Here is a 23,113-nt window from a genome sequence, read left to right as displayed (position 1 = left end):
GAAGATAGAATAGAACACCGAGCAGTCACTTATAATCTGGTCTCTTATTGATAATCCAACATTACAGCACCAGGAGACCAGTTGGACAGCATTTCCCCTCAGGGACCAAAAGCTTGTCCAACACAAGACCCAAGCTCCATATATATAGGCAGCTTGGCTTCATACGAACCCTCATAGGGTTACTTCGTACGAAGGTACTATGGTCTTAGATTCAATACGAAGCTGACTAAAGTGTCCCTACATACGAAGGGACTCCCTTCGTACGAAGGTACTATACATCACATAACCTTCAGTTCGTACTGGATTTCACATTCTTCTATACAATATTCAACACACGCTCTATCTAGCTATTCGCACAGTGGCAGATGTACAAAATATGCACCAACAGATTCCCCCTTGGCTGTTACTGTCGAATCGTCACAAAACCTTGAGATGTGTTTGAATATTCTGCAACTTCAATCAAGCATCTTCAAATCTTCAATAGATTCCCCCTTGATTGATGATTCGGGTTTGCTTTTGACAATGTCGAGCACGTTCCCCCCGAAACGAATCTTCGGGTCTTTTGCACAGTTCACGACTCTCCTCTGATAAACTGTAGTCTTCACGAACAATCACCAGCTTGAAACTAATCAATGCAGCAATCTCTATTTCAGCTATAGCCACATCCGAGTTCAGTTTTTGATATGACATGTAAGCACCACGATCTCGCATTCCGCTTGCTTGATCTTAGAAAGTGCAAAAACACGACCAGCAAATGATAGAAACTTCAAATACCCCACTGGTTAACTTCAAATCAATAATTCCCCCTGAAGATCTGATATCCCATTTACCAAGATCACTTTTAAGCACCGTGAGAATGATTGATCAGTAAACGGTATTCTCTACAACCAGCAAATCTTCATTGGATAATGAACCATCTGGTAACGTATACTGATCTCCGAAGCATTAGTCCCCAATCCGATTCACCCTCTTGGATAATCTCGATCTCGGAAGCTATCATCCACAATCAGCTTCACATTTTCGGACAATTTTGAAGTCGGAACCACCTAAATACTGTTGTAGTGTCACGAATTTCAAAAAATGCCGAAATTTCAACATATGATATTGAAATTTTGATTCCCCCTCATTTTTGAAAATTCTGACGTTTTCTCACTGAATTCTCCCCCCCCCCCCCCAAACTGAGCAAAACAGTTCTTTTTAACATCTCTGAAAAACTCGACAATATTGAGAATATGACAATCTCTGCACCAAATGTCAGTTTTTCATCTATGCGGATTTAACAGTTTTGGTCCATAAATAGTCAGATACCCCGGATGATAAACATTCTGCACTAATACCATGACTACCCCATTAATCTTCACAATCTGTGATCATCTGTATGTGAAAGATCTGGATTGAATTGACAATGAAATACCATGTGTCATGACTACCCCCTTCGTAAGAAGCTGTAAGAATATGACAATTATGCCCCCCTGGTGCCTTCGTACGAACCCAACATATTTTGACAATATCAATTTGTCCCTTCGTACGAAGCCCCGCCTTCATACGAATCTGAGCTGATGTCACCAAGAACACATTTCGAACACAAATTTCGATCTAGAGTCTTCATTTCTTTGAATTACATGATGAAATTTCACAGGATTGTGTGAAAAACAATTCCAAACAGAATGATGTCTTCAAGTTCGAATTTCATCTGTGAATTAACCTTCAATTTGATGTTTTTCTATGTTTTAACGTCAAAACTCACTGCACATCCAAAATTACTGACCTTCAACGGACTGTTAGATCGATTGAATCGGTATCGTAGCTCTGATACTAATTCTGATAATAGGATCCGGCGAGTTTGACGGAGCTTTGGTCCCGAAACGACGTGCTCGGTGATAATGAACGATAAGAAATGAGTAGAATATAGAATAGAACACCGAGCAATTACTTATAATCTGGTCTCTTATTGATAATCCAACGTTACAGCACCACGAGACCAGTTGGACAACATTTCCCCTCAGGGACCAAAAGCTTGTCCAACACAAGACCCAAGCTCCATATATATAAGCAGCTTGGCTTTTTACGAACCCTCATAGGGTCACTTCGTACGAAACTACTATGGTCTTGGATTCAGTACGAAGCTAACTAGAGTGTCCTTTCGTACGAAGGGACTCTCTTCGTACGAAGGTACTATACATCACATAACCTTCAGTTCGTACTGGATTTCACACTATTCTATACATTATTCAACACACGCTCTATCTAGCTATTCGCACAGTGGCAGATGTACAAAATATGCACCAACACCATATTTCATCTTGAATCTTAAAGATTAAATTTCAAATTTGCAGCCTGGGTTATTATTTCCTAGGATATTTTTCTACTGCTAAGGCCTATAAAGTGTTTAACACAAGGACCATGATTATAGAAGAAACTCTAAATGTAAAGTTCCATGAACTTTCTTTTAAGAAATTACTGCCCAAAATTAATGTTGATGAAGAAAATCAAAAACTCTGTAACAAGATTACACACTTGACATTGAGTTGCCTTCTCAATACAAAGTCTCTTCTGATCCACAAAGCTCATCTGCTCAAAACAACAGTCAATCAACAACAACTGAAACCATTGTTGACCAAAGTCAACTTCAAATCACTAATCAAACATGTGGTCAAACCACTAACCGATCTTCCACAACAAATTCCCCACTTGGACCAATCCCACCACCTCCATTTCAAAACTCTGTTAACTATGACATAATGGCAACAGATGTCTCTCTAGAAAACTCCCATTTATGCCACTTACCACAAAATTCTATCATTACATACACTAGGAACCATCTATTCCTCATATCTCATCCAACGGATCAAGTTATTAGAGACATTACTAAAGGAGTGCTCACATGATGCTAAACCTCAAAGGCATGTCTTTTTGAAGGCTTTCTATCATTAACCCAACCTGTTAAATGCCAAGAAGCATCGAAGACAACAGCTGGGTAGAAGAAATGCAGGAAGAACTCCTTCAGTTTAAAAGACAACAAGTGTGGGAATTTGTTCCATTTCTAGAGGATACATGTCCAACTGGCACAAAATGGGTCTTTAAAAATAAAACTGGTGAGAGAGGCATAGTTGCAAAAAACACAGCCATCCTTGTGGTTAAGGATATAGACAAGGAGAAGGTATATATTGTGATAAAACCTTTGAACTAGTGGCAAGGTTAGAAGCCATAATACTCTTCTTGGCCTTTGTTGTCAACCCCAACATCAAGGTGTATCATATGGATATTAAGTGTGCCTTTCTGTATGGAAAAATTCATGGAGAAGTCATGTGTATCAACCATATGGATTTGAAGACACATTCCATCCAGATTATATGTACAAGCTCAACAAAGCTTTATATGGAATAAAACAAGCACCAAGAGCCTGGTATGATACTCTGTCCACTTTTCTCTTATCTGATGAATCCAAAAGAGGTGAAATTGATAAACACCGTTTCTAAAATGGAAATAGAAAGATTTGTTGATAGTACAAATATATGTGGATGATATCATTTTTGGATCCACATGTAACAAAATGTGTGATGACTTCAGAAAATTGATGAAAGCTCAATTTGAAATAAGTGCCATGGGTGAACTGTATGTTTTCTTGGACTACAAGTACAACAAAAAGAAAATGGAACTTTCATTCATCGAAAGAAATATGTTAAATCACTTTTGAAAAAAAATGATACGAATTATTGTAAGCCATGCAGCACTCGTATGAGCAAATAAAACCATTCATTTCTGATAAAAAAAAAAAAAGATGACTTAGTAGATCATACTCTTTAAAGATGTATGATTGGGTCATTGATGTACTTAACTGCATCAAGACCCTATATTATGTTTGCAACATGTGTCTGTGCAAAATACCAAGCATCACCTAGGAAGTCTCACCTAATATCTATAAAAACGGATCTTTAAATACCTCAAAGATGCACCCACACTTGGTATCTAGTATCGTGCTAATGGAAACATTGAGCTTTCAGGTTACTCAGATAGTGATTTTGTTGTTTGCCACACCATAACAAAGTCCACATCAGGAGGGTGCCAATTCCTTGGAAATGCCTTAGTTTCTTGGCCAAGCAAAAAAAAAAAAAACAAATAGTAGTCTCTAACTCTACAACAGAGGCAGAGTATATTGTTGTTGCAAGTTGCACAGCCCAACTATTATAGCTTCAAAACCAATTGCTTGATTTTGGTGTCACTGCTCTATAGACACCATTATTCTAAACCAATTGCTTGATTTTGGTGTCACTGGTCTAAAGACACCATTAAAATTGGACAGTCAAGCAGCCGAAAACATCATCGATAATCATGTGTCATACTCAATAACAAAGCACATTAACATCCATCATCAAATTGTAAGAGACTGTTACGAAAAGGGTTTAATCTCTATCCAACATGTTCCCACTGAGGATCAGCTAACAAATGTACTTACAAAACCCGTAGATGCATGTACTTTTGAAAATCTAATCTCTAATATTAGGATGCTAAACATGGACTGAAACAAAAGTTTTCACTCCCTCAATAAAAACATTAACATGTTGCTTTGAAAATTCAAAAATTATGGTTCAGTAAAAAGATTGTTCAAAATCACCAAAAACAAAAACTCTGTTTAAAAAAGTAAACCACTGTTTTAACGGTGCAAAGGTCTGTTTGACTAAAGTCAAACCCACTGTTTGCAAAAAGCAACCACTTTTTCCATCAAACACTGTTTTAAATTCAACAGTGGTTCTATTTTATATCCTGATATTTATTGATAACAAAAAAAGGTTTCAAAATATAAAACATACCTTTTCCCAAACAGACGTTTTGTTACTTCATCAAAGGGTTCTCTCAGTATGACCTAGTCTCTAGTAAAACAAACATTTGATAAACATAGTTTTTGCTTTACACAAATAGAGTCTTGCCACGTCACTCAAAAAGTAACAGTTGACCACGTCCGTGTCACTGTTCCATAAACCCTATAAAAACCCTCGCTAAACTGAGCTTCCATTTTCCATTGTTAAAATCTTAAAATCTAAGCATTTCACAAAGAGCAAAACTTAGAAATCGCAATCCTACAATTATCAAAGGAGCTCGTGCTCAAGTCTTCTCACAATTACCTACCGTATCTCGTCAAACATGATAAGAACACCGAATTCCATCGCATCATTGATATTCTTAAAGCATCAAAAAATAAAAATATTCTGGGGGCGGATGCACTTATCTAAATCGAAACCTTGAAGAAATTTTGTGCAATATAGACTTTCTACTAAGAAACAAAAAGCCCTTCATAATCAACTCAAAGGTTGATGGTGTTGACATTCCGATCACACTAGAATCACTATCCACCACATTAAACCTAAACAACCTGGTAGGTATGGAAACTTTCTCCAAAAATGATCTTCAACATGAGTTCATAGAAAGGGGATATAATGCTCAACTGATGGGAGCTACACTTTTAAACCACACTTTCCACAATATATGAAATTCTTTTTCCATACTCTTTTAGTGTGCTTATTTGCAAAAACCACCTCTTTTAACGAAATTACCTTGAAAACTCAGTAATTGGGATATGCTAATCTTACGAATACAGATTATAATCTATCCCAAACACTATTATTGGACATGGTGGGTGATACGTGGTTAGAAACCGGTGCTTTGTATTGTTTAACTTAACGTTTTTACGAAAGTTTTAGTTTCGAATAGCCTACTTTTAATCAAGAATGTGTTTTGCAGGTTTGATGAAGTTTAAGGAGCTTTTCGGGAGCTTTACGGGTCACCGGGTCGAAAACCGGAGCACCAGGATGCGTTACGGATCAATCAAGAGTGCAAGGAGCGAAAAACGGAGAATTGGGTTTTTAGGGGCCGTCGGCGACGGGTGTATACCCGTCCCGGACGGGTTCCAGAAAACCCCGTAGGCCACAAACTCCCGTAGCCAGTTAATTAACGCGTCGGATCAGAATTGCAAACCAGGACCCGTCGCCGACGGGTTGAGGGCCGTCAGCGACGGCCTTTCAAATCTGAAAACGCGAAATTTGGTTAATTGGGGTTTTAGCTCGATGGTGATTGGTCCAAACTCATTGAAGACGGGAGTTACACATTCTTGGGAGTTTGAAAACCATTCTTGGAGCCATATTCACCTATCATCTCATCTCTATTCAATCTACCATCCATCGAACAACCCGAATTCTCATCCGAATCAAAACCCTAGTTCATCACCATCACAATCATTCTTCCACCTTCAATCCATTCATCACCACCAACCATTCCAAACCCTAATCATTCAACCATCCATCTTCAAGCTCCAAGATGACCCAATTCAAGTCTCGTACATCCGTTGATCGTGCCATTTACACCATGAGCGGCTAATTTCTTGGAGGTTTCACCCCGGTGTAGGTTATTGTAAGTCTAGGGTTTGAACAATGCTTTAGTTTGGTTTTGTGACAACTTGACTTGTATTTGAATTGATTGACAATTGTCTTGCATTTGAACTATATTTGTGAGTTGTCGAGTGAGTTATGAAATTTGACTTTGCGAAATAAGTTTGTGCAATTATGCCTTGTCATTCAAAAGGTTTTACTTGTCCGAAGTAACGAAGTGCATTGTAGTCCGTGTATGCGTTGATAACAATTGGCACCTAAGCTTTGATGATAGAAATCCGTTAATAACATATTCAAGTGAATTAAAGCTAAAACTTGTAAGAACCCTAGGATTGCAATAACCGAACCGGGTGTGAACCTTGTTTTCTCTATCTTGTCAAAACCTTTATTTACATCATTGCAATTGTTTGTTTTTAGTAGTTATAATTCACATCTTCAACTCAAACAAAAATATACAAAAACAATATAGCAAGCTTCATAAAAGTGACAACTATTCATAATTCAATCAAATCCGCACACAAACCACATACTCTTCGTGGTTCGACCCCTTGCTACCACTAGCTATTTGTTAAGGGTAATTAGGGTATATAAATATTATCTTTGACCGGAGCGCGACTCTCCGATCAAATTTTGGCGTCGTTGCCGGGGAGTGCGTGCGCTTTGTGTTTGGATATTGTTTGAATTTGTGTGATTAACTGTTTAATTTGTTTTGCTTTCTTTTTGTATTGTCTTTTTCCTTGTTACGCGGGGTGTGTTACTTGTGCAGGTTACAGGTAGTGCATGCGTACACGAAATTCTGGGAGGACTTCACCTCTAGTCTACGAACCGGAAATTGAAAGACTCGCAAGAAGAAACCTAGCAAGCCGGTTAGAAGCAACTCTTGCTTCTAATCAAACCAACCAAACACCACCACTCACACCGACCATTGAAACCGATTCAATGGCAAACCACAATTCTAACCAAGAATTTAACCCAAACCAAAACCTCCACCCAAATCAATTCCAATCCCGAGGAGCCTTTTATCCCGCTCAAGAGCAACCGGGTGGTAACACCAATGCAAGACCACCCACTCCACCTTTCCGAAACCAAAACACCCAACGAACACCTCAACAACAACCTCTTCACCGACAAGCATCGTTACCTATTAACCTTGATGATCGGAATGTCAACTCCGATCGAAGAGGTAACCGTGATCGCGGCAATCCCGTAAATGAAGACCCGCTTTTCAACATCGACGATTTAAGGAATGCAATTCCCGATGACGAACCGTATAGTGTTCCCGGTTATCAATCGCCGGAACACGTAAGCATTCATACGGAAAATTCGGACGACGGGGGGTATTACGATGATCGAGCTAATGATGATGAAGATTGGGGCTACGTGAATAGGGGAAACGTATACAATGCTCGAAGGTACGACGATGAGGAGTTTGGGTCTCAAAACGCCAATTATGTTGGGGAAGATGATTATGGGTACGGAGGTGGAAGAAACGATGGTTATGGGAACAACCGTCAACCACAAAACAACAACCAACGGAACCGGAATGAAGGGTTTTACAACAACAATAATAACAACAACAATGTAAACCCTAACCGGATTCCTCGTTTTGTGGGAGGTGGTAACCCGAGGGATAATCGAAGAGAGGAGCGAAGGGATGAAAGACGGGATAATCGAAGACCGGTCGATCAAGAAGTTAATGGGCCACAACGTCGTCAACAACCTCCACGGGGAGTAAATGACCGTTTCCGACCAATAGTGACCGAGAACAACTCTCCAATAGTATGCGAAAGGAGGATGTTTGATTGTAAGCCGCATTACATCAACATCCTTCCTCATTTCAACGGGTGGTCCAATGATGAGCCGTACACCCATTTAACGGAGTTCTCGTCTATTTGTGATACTATTGGAGGACATAATTTCGCACTAGAGGAAGTGAAGCTTCGGCTATTTCAATTTTCATTGAAAGATAAAGCAAAACAATGGTTCTTTACACTTTCGGCCAATAGTATTCGAACTTGGGAACAAATGCAACAAGCATTTTTGGATGAATACTATTCCATGGCCAAGACCGACGATGCTAGAGATGAAATTCGGTCATTTCATCAACTTTCAAGTGAGCCTCTACATGAAGCATTCACCCGATTCAAAGAACTCATGAGGAGATGCCCACATCACCAAATAGAAAAATGGGAATTGGTGAAATGTTTCGTACGGGGTTTGGATGATGCAACTTGGAATCGACTTGAGACGACAAGCAATGGTACACTCTTGAGCAATCATGAGGATGACGATTGGGAATTTTTGGAGAGGATGAGCAAACGGTCCAAACAAAAAGAATCGGCCGATAGAGCAAAAAGGCATCCGGTTTCCCGGTCACTTCCCGATCTCGATTCCAAGGATCGGATTTCCACCTTAGAGCGGGAAATAGCTCAATTGAAAAAGAAGAAAGAGGTGAACGCGGTTCAATTTGAAGTGTGTGAAGATTGTGGTGATATTAGGCATAGCACCAAGCAATGCCCAACGGGATCGAGTGACTACACCGAGGAGGTAAATCAAGTGTATGGGGATCGGAAGCAATACGACATGAATTCCAACACTTACCATCCGGGTTTGAGAAATCATCCTAATTTCCGGTATGGTAACGCCTCAAATCAAATGAATCCGAATTTCCAATCGGGTAATCAAGGTGGCCAAGGTGGGTCCTCATACAACAATCGTCAAGGTGGTAACCAAGGGGGTTACCAAAGGAATTACAACCAAAGTGGTAACCAAGGATATCAAAATCGTGAAGGCAATTATCAACGGGGTTACAACCAAGGTGGTAATGGAGGTGGTGCATCTAACTCCCAAGGTGACGATTCAATTAGCTCAAAACTAGATGCTATCATGAGCACTATCACCAATTCGCATCAAGAACTTCGAACGGAAATGCGGAATTCAAATCAAGAGATAAAGATTGAGATGCGAAAAGAGTTCGAGGTGAGAGACAAGTCCCAAAAAGCATTGGAGAAGCAATTGGGGCAATTGGCTCAAGAGATGGCTCAAGTTCGAGGAAGCGGAGGAGGACTTCCAAGTGACACCACGGTGAACCCTAAGCATCATGGGTCGAGCTCGAAAAACACACGTGAGGTACCAATAAATAAAATTTCTTTACGTAGTGGTCGAGTGATAGATAACGGTGTTGAGCCACCACCACCCAAGTTTGTTGAAGGGGTGGTGGAAGATGCGAGTGATGATGAAGAGAATAACGGTCGAACGGGTCAAAATAAAAATGAATTAAAACTCAACAAAGATACACCCGTTGCGACCGTTCCCGTCCCAAAGGCTAAGGACAAGGGTGTGGAGGGTAATACCGCCCCTTTTCCCGAAGCTCTTTTGGGACCATCTAAGAAAGTGGTAAACAAAAGAGGCCCACATCAAGAAGAGATGTGGGAAATTTTTAAACAAGTCAAAATTAATTTACCACTCTTAGATGCAATCAAACAAATACCTTCATATGCTAAATACTTGAAGGATTTATGTACCCAAAAGAGAACTCACAAATTTCCTAAAAAACTTGATTTAACCGAAAATGTGAGTTCGATTCTTTCGGGTGCACTTCCACCAAAACTTCAAGATCCGGGGGCGCCCATTATTTCAATACAAGTGGGTGAATTCAAAATGACACGGGCACTTTTGGATCTTGGGGCAAGTGTGAGTATCTTGCCGGGTAGCTTATATGACCAATACGATTTTGGTCCACTTCAAGTGTCTAACACCACCGTGGTGTTAGCCGATTTGACTCCTAAACTACCCCGTGGGATAGTCACGGATGTAATAGTTAAGGTCGAGGACTTTTACTATCCGGTGGACTTTCTTGTATTAGATTATGTTTCTTTGGACCGAACCAAGCAACCAACGGTGATCCTTGGTCGACCATTTTTGGCAACATCGAATGCCCAAATTAATTGCAAATCGGGCACGGTCGACATGACTTTTGGTAACCGTCGGTTGCGGTTAAATGTCTTTTCAGGATTAACGGATCCTCTAGTTGGCGATGAATGTTATATGGCGGACATCGTTGACGAGTGTATACCTCTATGTGACACTAGTGTCGAAGAGGAAAACACAATAGAGGAGTGTTTCATGTTTGACAGGTTGCAAGGAGAAACAAATCGGAGCATGGATGAAGAGATGAAAGAGTTGGAGGTTATGGCGGCAAAAGAAGGAAGGCCCACTTGGACACATCAAGTGGAAAGTCTTCCGGAAAGCATAGACACGAAGTTGAAGCCGTCATTGGAAGAACCTCCGGCATTAGAGTTGAAGGTGCTACCCAAGCATCTTAAATATGCTTATGTGGGTGAAGGTAGCACGCTCCCGGTCATTATTGCATCCAATTTAACCGGGGAGCAAGAAGAGAAGTTGATGAAGGTATTGGTCACCCATAGAGCCGCTATCGGGTGGACCATTGCGGATTTGAAGGGAATTAGCCCCTCGGTGGTGATGCACAAGATCATCACGGAAGATGGTATGAATCCTTCTCGCGACACACAAAGAAGATTAAATCCGAATATGCGAGAAGTGGTGAAGAAGGAAGTATTGAAGTGGCTAGATGCGGGTATTATATACCCTATCTCGGATAGCCAATGGGTGAGCCCGACACAAACAGTTCCTAAAAAGGCGGGTATTCAAGTCGTCACAAACGACGCAGGTGAAGAGGTCGCCACTCGGCCGGTAACCGGGTGGCGTATTTGTATTAACTATAGGAAGTTGAATGCCGCAACTTCCAAAGACCATTTCCCTTTGCCATTTATTGACCAAATAGTTGAGAAATTGGCCGGACAAAAATTTTATTGTTTTCTGGATGGTTATTCCGGATACAATCAAATTGCTATACATCCGGAAGACCAAGCAAAGACTACTTTTACTTGTCCATACGGTACTTTCGCATTTAGGCGAATGCCGTTTGGACTTTGTAATGCCCCCGCCACCTTTCAAAGGTGTATGATGAGTATCTTTTCAGATATGGTGGGGGAGTCTTTGGAAATCTTCATGGATGATTTCTCAATATTTGGGTCATCGTTTGATACATGCCTTGACCAACTTGAAAAAGTTTTGAAAAGATGTGTTGAAAAGAATCTTGTTTTGAGTTGGGAAAAGAGCCATTTCATGGTTCAAGAAGGGATTGTGTTGGGGCATGTAGTGTCGAGTCGTGGGATAGAGGTTGATCGTGCAAAGGTGCAAGTTATTTCTACCTTACCCTATCCCACGAATGTTAAGGGTATTAGATCGTTTTTGGGTCACGCGGGGTTTTATAGAAGATTTATAAAAGGGTTTAGTGATATAACCAAACCCCTATGTAAGTTATTGTTAAAAGACCAACCGTTTGAATTTAACCAAGATTGTCAAAATGCCTTTAATGTGTTTAAACAAAAGTTGGTTGAGGCCCCAATCTTGCAATCACCGAATTGGTCGTTACCATTCGAAATTATGTGTGATGCAAGTGATTATGCGGTGGGGGCCGTGTTGGGTCAAAGGGTAGACAAGAAACCGGTTGCCATTTACTACGCAAGTAAGACTCTCTCGGATGCACAATTGAATTACACAACTACCGAGAAAGAGCTACTTGCGGTGGTATATGCGTTGGATAAGTTTCGTGCTTACATATGGGGTACTAAGGTCATTGTTTATTCTGACCATTCTGCAGTTAGGTATCTCATGGACAAGAAGGATGCGAAGCCAAGGCTAATCCGATGGGTTCTCTTGCTACAAGAGTTTGACCTAGAGATTCGAGATAAGAAAGGGAGCGAGAATGTGGTCGCGGACCATTTGTCTCGGTTGAGTGTAGAGGATTCTTCCCGTGAAGAAATTAATGAGACTTTTCCAGATGAGCAAATTTTAAAAGTTGGAATATTACCATGGTATGCTAATATTGTCAACTATTTGGTTACAGGTGACTTGCCGGCTCATTGGGATAGAAGGAAGAGGTTGCACTTCCTGTCTCAAATCAAGTATTACACGTTGGAAGAACCGGACTTATTCAAGTTTTGTCCGGATCAAGTCGTTCGAAGATGCATACCCGACGAGGAGATTCCTAGCGTCTTGATGCACTTGCATTCATTTGCTTGTGGGGGCCATTTTAGTGGTCACAAAACCGGGTACAAAGTGCTCAATAGTGGCCTTTATTGGCCGACTATTTTTAAGGATGCTTTTAATTTCGCTTAAAATTGTGTTGAGTGTCAAAAGTTAGGGAGTATATCAAAAAGGGATGAAATGCCCATGCAACCGATCCTCATTGTAGATATTTTTGATGTATGGGGGATCGATTTCATGGGCCCATTCCCTAATTCGCATGGCAATTTATACATTTTGGTGGCGGTCGATTATGTATCCAAATGGGTCGAAGTGATTGCCACCAAGACGAATGACCACACCGTTGTTTGCAATTTTGTTCAAACGAATATAATTTCTAGATTTGGGGTTCCCCGGGTGATCATTAGTGATGGGGGATCTCATTTCAAGAACTTTAATTTTGGCAAACTCTTGAAACGGTATGGTGTTGACCATCGAATTGCTACTCCTTACCACCCACAAACAAGCGGTCAAGTTGAGGTTTCCAATAGGCAAATAAAAGAAATTTTGCAAAAGACCGTTCGACCCGACCGAAAGGATTGGTCAACGAAGTTGAACGATGCTTTATGGGCTTATAGAACGGCTCACAAAACACCTATTGGAACCACTCCTTATCGCTTAGTTTATGGGCGAAATTGTCACTTGCCGGTTGAGCTTGTGCATCGTGCTTGGTGGGCTATAAAAGAGGTTAACATGAAATATGACGATGCAGGAAAGGAGCGAAAGTTAAAGCTTTGCGAGTTGGAGGAGCTTAGGGAAGAAGCGTACGAGTGTGCCTCAAAGTACAAGGATGACATGAAGAGAGCACATGACGCGAAGTTGAAGCCAAAGGAGTTTGAAGTGGGTCAAAAGGTTTGGCTCTACAATTCGAGGCTTAAATACTTCCCCGGAAAGCTCAAGAGCAAGTGGATGGGCCCGTATGTGATTACACGGGTCGGGAAACTTGGAGATGTTACAATCAAGGACCCGAAGGACGGGTCGAAGCAAACGGTTAACGGTCACCGCCTTAAACCATTCCTTGATGGTAACGAAGAGAAAAAGGACGCAAATGTGGAGATGGTATGTTTCTTAGTGAGCGTGCCAACATATGAGGTGAAATAAAAGGGACCGGTAACACTTTTTGTAAAGTTTTGTATACTTGTTTAATTGTTTGAGTATTTGGATGTGAATCGTTTCCGTTTCATACTAACCTTTCTTGATTATGTGAAGTTCGGGCACTCCAAACGGGTCATGAAGATACAAGGTATGTTTTAGGCTTGATTTGGTGCATTGAGGACAATACACGACTTTTTGGGGGGTGGTAGGGCCGTTAACGGTTATGTGTTTAAAAATTTTAACTTATAAAAAAAAAATCACAAAAACATTTTTAATAATTTTTAGGAATTTTTATGTACATAGTCCCTTTGGTAAAAATTCATAATTTTCCTCATATTTTTCAAAAAAAAAAAAAAAATTTGACACCCGTCGGCGACGGGGTTGTGACCGTCGGCGACGGCACCCGGATGTGTCCCGTCGGCAGCTTTTCACCCATAGGCAGACGATTAAGCCGTCGCCCCACACCTCAAATCCAAAGACCGTCGGCGACGGTGGGGGACCCGTCGGCGACGGGCTCTCATTCTGTCTCCGACGCAGGTAAGGTTTCAGCGTTTAAAAACGAGTTAAAACTCCTTTTTACCTAACCAAACACCACCCGAAATCAATATTCACCACAAATTCATTTTCACATCATCTTACATCATTCCTCACCTCACAAATTCCCTGCTCTCTCTCTCCAAACTCATCTATTCCCTTCATCTTTTTCATCTCACCTCAAGAACCCTAAACCTTCAAACTACCATAACTCTCTCAATTCTCCACCAAATCCACTGATTTTTGGGTCCATCTTGAGTAATTTTTCAAGACGAACAAAACCCCCAACACGGTTTTCATCAAATCTTGCTATTGTGCAAGATTTCTGGGCGTGTTCTTTAGGGTTTTTGAAAGGGTGTTCATCAAATCGCTTGTTTGCCATCTTTTCTTAGTTCTTCTTGTCTAACAACACCAAAGGTATGGATTCTTTTTAAATGTATGCTTGATTATCATATATTAGTGTTTTCCTTCCGAAATTTTAAACTTTTTGGTTTAAGAGTAGGTTGTTTAGACAATGTATGTTGTGCTAGCATGATTTTGAGCAAGATTAGTTGTTTTGAATGGAATTTGAGTATGTCATAACCATAGTGAAGTGATTACACTGTTATGAACATGATTGAACATGAAGATGATGTTGATTTTTGTTGAAATTATAAGAGATTGTAAGATTAACAAAAGATTAATAAGTTTATGATAAAGTGAGCGACTTTGGAAGTTTAAAGAGGCGATTTTGCATTTACTTATTAATTGAATTGTCAACATCATACCTCATGTTCAAAGTTTGGGAGTTAATGAAGGTTGAATCTATATTGATGTTTTGCTTGTTTGTGATTGTAGTCATGGCGGGAAGCAAGAGACAAAAGACTACCGGTCAAGCTTCATCATCCGGGATTGGGTCTTCTTCCGGTTTAATACCGAAGAAGTGGGAGCAACTGAGCTCTGTTGAGGAAAATGATGCAAGATTATACCGACAAGATTGGGAATGGGCAAAGTTCAGGGATAGCCAAAGTGCCAGAATTTGGGACGACGAGAAGAACAAACAGTTGTCGAGCTATCAAGATAGAAAGTTAGAAGCGAAGTTGTGGAAATGGAAGATGGTGAATGGAGTGAACACGTCGGTTCCAACAAGAGTGATATGTGAACGGACCGTGAATGTAGAAGAATTCCGGAACATCGGGATTGTACAAATGTTTGAGAGGTTAGGATGGGAGAGTGTTTTGGATTGGTGTGAAGACAATACTTCTAGGATTTACTTGTCGGAAGTATGTGAATGGTTGTCCACCTTGAGGCTTGTCAACAAGAATGAATCCCCTTCACAGTGGAAGTTAGTGGGGAAGACAACTCGAGGAATCATGACGATGTCGTTCGAAACTATGAATCGTATTGCTCGGTTTGACTCTTTGGGAGCACAAGCATATGACTACCCCACCATCAAGCAGTTTTTGGATAACCATATGAACCCAAATGATGTTGATTAATTGACAGATGTTATTTTACCGACCCACCAAGGGGGGGAAATGAAGCGGAAACAAATGTCGCTTGAAGGAAAGATTCTTCAAGGTATCTCGGTTGAAAACATCTTGGCAAGGTTTGGTGATCGCGGGGGAGTGAGAGTAAGTGATTGCAGGGTGGTGCATGCTTTACTGTATGGGACCCCAACACTGTCGTGGAGGCACATAGTAATGATGAACACATGGGCTACCAGGGAGTCGTCACAGAGGCGGTTTATTCCGTATGCACGCCTCATTAGTGCCATGATTGTGCAGCAAAACTGCTTACCCTTGGAAGCACTATGGGTCTCCAAGCCAGTGGAGGAATTTGATGTGGCTTACATGAAGAAAAATTGGAAGATAGAGGTCAAGTTCTCGGGAAATAAGTATGTTGTGACTGATAACTTGGGGAACAAGTATGAGGTCCGTACTTCTGGGGCACCACCCGTGCGGGAAGAAGATGTGGAGATGGAGGAAGAAGAGGAGCAGGAAGCTGAACCTTCCGGGGCACAAGGACCGAGGCAACGATACATGCGGCCACACAGAGAGATTAACGCAGAGGTGGCAGGTTTTGTGACTCGGAGACGTGTGCCCTCTTACAAAAATTTTGATAGGGGGCAACAGGAGATATATGATAATGTCTCCGCGTGTATAGGAGAAGGTCGGGAATACAATCAAAGGAGAGAAGCTTGGCAAGGGTCTTACGGAGCTTCAATGCAAGAATACTGGGACGCTCAAGGAGCCCAACGTGAAAGAATGAATAAGTTCATGGAAGAGCAAGAACTGTTCCAAGCCATGCAAAGATCACACATGGAACAGTTAGCAAAGCTACAGGAGGATGAAGCAGCCCGAAGGCGGGCATGGGAAGAATCGGAAGCGGCGCGTCGACAACAAGAAGAAGAATTGAACCGCCGCCGTTGGAGTGCCATGTACGTCTCTCAACAGATGGCGCTTAATAACGCCAAAGTGTTGCATGATCAGGAGCGACACCATAGAGACTACCAAGCCGGCCTCCCCTACGCCGAGCACTCGGGGTGGACAAATTACTCCGATCTTCCCTTTCCTCAAGGCCCATCCGACCCGACTCCGCATTGGCCCGAAGCGGTAGGGTCTAGCTTCGTTCCAATCCCGTACCAACCACCGCCCCAAGGGGAGCAAAGCCCCTTAGATAACTATAGGGAGATGTTCGAGGCCCTCACTGGTTATCCATACCAACCCAACCCGCCCATGGATCCAAACGAGCGATATCAGCGGTAGAGGTATGGTATGTTTTATGTTGTTGTTGTTGTATATTATATTCCGTTATTTCTTTTCGTTTTTATTTAATTTATGTCTAGGTAAATGAACTTTGTGGGTGTGTTCCCTATATAACCCTCACGAAACCGACTCGTCCTCCCGAGCTATCGGGAGGTTTAAAGGGCTTGCGTGCATATGCTAAATGCCGTCGTGATTCCTACGAAAGTGAGTTAGGTTTATTGTTGTTGTAAAATATTTTCCACATAAAGTCAAAGGTAAAATAATATATGGCTTGGTAATAATTTCATAAAAGTGGTAGAACTAGGTAACTAACAAATTTTGATGGTTGTGAGAAGCATGCTTCTACACAAGGGTTAAGATTTGTAGGTACATTATGTTCGTGAGACGACCGCTTTGTTGAAAAGATGAAGAGCACACGAGGAACTAGCGAAAAACCAGGTGCATACGTTTCTTTTTATCTTTGATTTTTAGTTAGCAAATAAGTGGATTGTAAATTGTATTTTATTTTCCGGGGTGTAATTTTGGGGAGGTTAGCCGTGTCACATCCCTTGTGCGTTTTAAAACTCTAGTTCTTACACATTGAGGACAATATGTACCTCAAGTGTGGGGATGGGGGAGTAGTAAAAATTTTCGATTTTGACCCGTTCATTTAAATACTACACATTGAGGACAATGTTTACCTCAAGTGTGGGGATGGGGGAAAATTTCAAAAATTTTTCAAAAATATCTTGTTTTCAAAGCAATCTCAAAAGCACAAGTAACCAAGTCAACGAGGGATGTCACAAACCATTTGGTCTTTTGTCATGGTCAAGTTCAAATTAATAAGCATATCGGGTATTTAGCGGGTGGTTATTTGAGAATAATTCGCCTAAGGAACTAGCAATGTATGCATATCACATATCATACCCTTATACGTGAGGTTTGAGCCCTTTATACATCATAGATTCACATTCACATGTTTCTTTGTTTGAGTGGGCCATTAGTCGCGTATTGTAGAACTTGCAACTTTTGATACATTTGAGACTATAGACCAAATACAAGCACGAGAATGATTAAGGCATTAGGTAAACCTTTTTTCTCTTTAAACCATTTTTCTATCCTTACCCGAACAAACTCCTTAGTTGCCCATCTTGAGCCTAAGCCTTTCGTTTGACCACCCTATAGCCCATAAACCTTAAACCTTTTCTTTTTAAACCCGTGTGATGAAAATTCGATTATAGGAGTCGTATTTATATAGTTATTCTTGAATGTTGCATTGTGAAAAAAAAAATTTATAGAAAATTGTTGAAGAACAACACAAAAAGAAGCGTTAGTAGTTGTCGAATAAAAGGCGAAAGTTGTTGCCCCATAGTTAATGTTTATATTTAGTCTTGTTAGTTTAGTGGTTTGTAATAAAAATCGAATTTTTCATCACCTTAGTCACTTTAAAAATATCCTATTCCTACCCTTCGCCTAGCCCCGTTACAACCCTTCAAAGACCTTTTGACTTTTGCTTAGTATTTGTGTTCGATAGTGGAGAATGATTGAGTTGCAAGCCTATGCGGGTACGTGTTCTAATCGGTTTTGAGCGATTAATTGTTGAAATGCTAATACATCATATATGTTAGCGAAAATTTTAAGCCGAGTGGAGAGCACATTGTGAGGGATATGCATGAGTTGTTAGTTTTACGGGCGAGTTAATCTTGGATAACCATTAGTATATGTGATTATTCACTTAACCGGTAAATATGTGAAATGTGTAAAGAGTTTGAACTTTGGTATGACAATAGACTTTAAACTTCTGTCTCGGGAATGGGATGTGCATTTGTTGTTCGACCCACGTGAAAGTGAAAAACAGATTTGCTTGAGGGCAAGCAAAAGACTGTGTGGGGAAACCGGTGCTTTGTATTGTTTAACTTAACGTTTTTACGAAAGTTTTAGTTTCGAATAGCCTACTTTTAATCAAGAATGTGTTTTGCAGGTTTGATGAAGTTTAAGGAGCTTTTCGGGAGCTTTACGGGTCACTGGGTCGAAAACCGGAGCACCAGGATGCGTTACGGATCAATCAAGAGTGCAAGGAGCGAAAAACGGAGAATTGGGTTTTTAGGGGCCGTCGGCGACGGGTGTATACCCGTCCCGGACGGGTTCCAGAAAACCCCATAGGCCACAAACTCCCGTAGCCAGTTAATTAACGCGTCGGATCAGAATTGCAAACCAGGACCCGTCGCCGACGGGTTGAGGGCCGTCGGCGACGGCCTTTCAAATCTGAAAACGCGAAATTTGGTTAATTGGGGTTTTAGCTCGATGGTGATTGGTCCAAACTCATTGAAGACGGGAGTTACACATTCTTGGGAGTTTGAAAACCATTCTTGGAGCCATATTCACCTATCATCTCATCTCTATTCAATCTACCATCCATCGAACAACCCGAATTCTCATCCGAATCAAAACCCTAGTTCATCACCATCACAATCATTCTTCCACCTTCAATCCATTCATCACCACCAACCATTCCAAACCCTAATCATTCAACCATCCATCTTCAAGCTCCAAGATGACCCAATTCAAGTCTCGTACATCCGTTGATCGTGCCATTTACACCATGAGCGGCTAATTTCTTGGAGGTTTCACCCCGGTGTAGGTTATTGTAAGTCTAGGGTTTGAACAATGCTTTAGTTTGGTTTTGTGACAACTTGACTTGTATTTGAATTGATTGACAATTGTCTTGCATTTGAACTATATTTGTGAATTGTCGAGTGAGTTATGAAATTTGACTTTGCGAAATAAGTTTGTGCAATTATGCCTTGTCATTCAAAAGGTTTTACTTGTCCGAAGTAACGAAGTGCATTGTAGTCCGTGTATGCGTTGATAACAATTGGCACCTAAGCTTTGATGATAGAAATCCGTTAATAACATATTCAAGTGAATTAAAGCTAAAACTTGTAAGAACCCTAGGATTGCAATAACCGAACCGGGTGTGAACCTTGTTTTCTCTATCTTGTCAAAACCTTTATTTACATCATTGCAATTGTTTGTTTTTAGTAGTTATAATTCACATCTTCAACTCAAACAAAAATATACAAAAACAATATAGCAAGCTTCATAAAAGTGACAACTATTCATAATTCAATCAAATCCGCACACAAACCACATACTCTTCGTGGTTCGACCCCTTGCTACCACTAGCTATTTGTTAAGGGTAATTAGGGTATATAAATATTATCTTTGACCGGAGCGCGACTCTCCGATCAGTGGGTAACATAAAAACAATAAAAAGGGGAACTACTAAGGCTTTTCTTTTATACCCAAGGCTATTAAGTTTCTACCTTCAAAAGGTTTTTTTTTTTAAAAAGAAATTTTTGAACAAGGCCAAGCCCCACAAATGAATAGTCTTTCAAACGAAACATTACAAGAATGATGACCAATAAAGGTCAAGAAAATGTTTTAGAAAACCAACCAACAAAGGTTACAACCTCTACTGCTGAACCCACTGCTCCTGACGTCCACAATGACCAACCTAACACTATGGAACCCACATCAGAAATTCCTACAAAAACCACCACAATTCAAAAGGCCAAACAAGCTAAAAAGAAGGTAACTCTGGAGGTTAAGATGCTAGAGAAGCCTGCTGCAACACAAGAGTAGTAAACATCTGTTGTTACTTCCCCACAACAGATGCAAACATCTCCACCTATCCAAACTCCTCACTAAAAGGATAGTGTTGTAAACACATGGGAACCAAATGAATAGATAGATGATTCATTTGAAAAAAAAAATTCTAAAGCCCCTCTCCCAGGGTTGCTTCTCTTTTCACTCGACCACCCACAACTAAAATTTCCTCCATCTTGTCCACCATAAAACCATTTCTTGATGCAATTGACCAAAGTGACTTGGATAGACCCAGTTCCTCTCAACCACCTATTACTAGGAGCATGCCACAGAAATTGATTAGGCTAAGTCATGTCAGTGCTGGCCCACAAGCAGAGGAGGGTACACCTCTTGTGTCACAAGTGACACTTGCAGCTTTTTTAAGGGAGGCAGCTACTACAATTGTAGAGACCACAATCTCACTGTTGGACAGTGGTTACATAACTAAGACCTCCTTAAAGGCAACAGTTGTTGAGTCTATAATAGTACACTCTTTATCAGTTGGAAGTCCCCAGATCCAAGAACAACGTGCACTTGGTTCAAAACCAAGTACAACCACTTCTGATGGGAATCCAGATGATCATGTTAAATTAGATGATGGATTACAATATCAAGATTCGATGAAGAGAGTAACCAAACGGGAATCTTATATTAAACAAATCAATGGAATAATGACCACTCTGGTGCATAACTCTAGGCCTTCACCAATAAATGCAGAACTTGCAGAGAAGATATGGTTCCATGCAAAACCTTATCTCTAACTTCAAAAGTAGTCTGCTGATGCCACTCACAATATGCATATGGAGATGATCAGGAATATTATTGAAGCAAGGTACAATGATACACAAGCAGAGATCAAAGCCATTAAAGATCATCTCCTTGAAATAACAGACACTCCACCTAAACCCAGGTTTCCAAAATTTGATGCAAAAAGGGGGAGAATGATAGGATGAGAAAGCTTCCTCCTCAAGTCAAAAAACCTCAAAAGAAGCCTAACACATCTACAACCAAAAAGGCCAAAGATGCTATTGAAAAAGAAAAAAAAAGAGAGATACAAAAGAAGCTAAGGATATGTTGAAAGTGCAAGAGAACCTTGAAAGACAAGGAGTTCAAGAGAATCTAGGTCCATCAATAGTTGCTCCCACAAGAATACAATGTACAAGACAAGTTTCTCAAAGCTCTGTTGCAACTTCCACTGTTATAAATCCAACCCACTGATCCTTCACACCAAACATCTTTTAACACTACAAAAACGACAACAGATGTTATATCCAAACAACACTTCCCACACTACCAGAACCAGTCAAGCCTATTTCCCAAAAGGCCCTATTGGTCTTCTGATGCACAAAACACCCATAATACAAACCAGAAAAAGAAAACACATCATCACTTTCATGATCAAACCTACCAAACACCACATGCATAACCATTTCCACACATCCATTAGAGCCAACCACTGAAGCTCAAGAAATACACTCCCTCTACTCCACAAGTTCTCTCCAAAATCTTCCAAAACCAACCAATGTCAAAGAATACCTAGAGCTCAAAATGAATCAGGCTAAAAGGATTGTTCTAGAAAGAAATATAGGGAAAGGTGAGAAACAACTACAACAAATCTTGTCTGACGAATACAGAAAAGTAAATGCCTTGGAGGAATATGCAAGAGATGTGTGCAAAAATCTCTCCCATGCTCTAATAGATGATCCATATCTCAGAAAACATTAAGGGAAGATTATTTGAACCACATCATGGAAAGGAAGCCTTACAATGCAATTAGAGATCAATTTGCAGGATGGCTAACCAAATCCTTGCTAGATAAAATAGTAAGGATTGAACAGATGAAGCTTAATCCGGGTATCAAGCCTACACCCCCTAAGTGGAAAACAAGAAGAAAGCCCAATGATAAAAGGGCACTGCAGTTAAGGAGGATGAAGGAAGAGATTGTTGCTGCAAAGTTTTGCTCGATAAGTCAATGGAAAAATGGGATGAGCCAACAATCCTTGAGAACTACAAAAGACTAGAAATTTTATGAGAAAAGGATCCCTCAATTCCTAAATAGCTAGATTATGGACAAGTAGACTTCCCCATCAAAACTTTAGTTGATCTTTTAGAGCTTCCATCTACAAAGAACATCTCAACTACTGCAAGAAGCTGTCCCAGAAGACAAAAAGAGATGTCAAAAGAAGACATGCAGACGTATCAATATGAGCTTAAGAAAGAAGAAATCAGTTCAGATTTATTGTATGGGCATTCAGATGTAAATCCAGAAGATCTACTTGGTAAAATTTTGGGAAGACTAGTTTCCTCAAACTCATCTGCAACAACTCTGGTCCCAGCAAACCCTCCTAACCTTAAAATTCTAAAATAGAAGTCTGATAAGACAAGCCATGAATTGACTCTGCTCTTGTCTAGTGGGGAAGTGCAAAATATCTCAATGAATAGTGCCTTTGGCCTCAAAGATGCCGATCTGCAAGACTTGATAAGTCTTCCACTCGAAAGGGATTCAGAAGATAGCTTCTCTATGAAATCTGAATTACAATTCAAAGGACAAATCAGAGAGAAGCTGATGAGGAATAAAAATTGATCAAATAAACATCTGTTTTGGCATCATCTGTT

Source organism: Helianthus annuus, chromosome 16, assembly GCF_002127325.2.
Source record: "Helianthus annuus cultivar XRQ/B chromosome 16, HanXRQr2.0-SUNRISE, whole genome shotgun sequence".
NCBI lineage: Eukaryota > Viridiplantae > Streptophyta > Magnoliopsida > Asterales > Asteraceae > Helianthus > Helianthus annuus.
Note: the sequence above shows the minus strand (reverse complement) of the source record.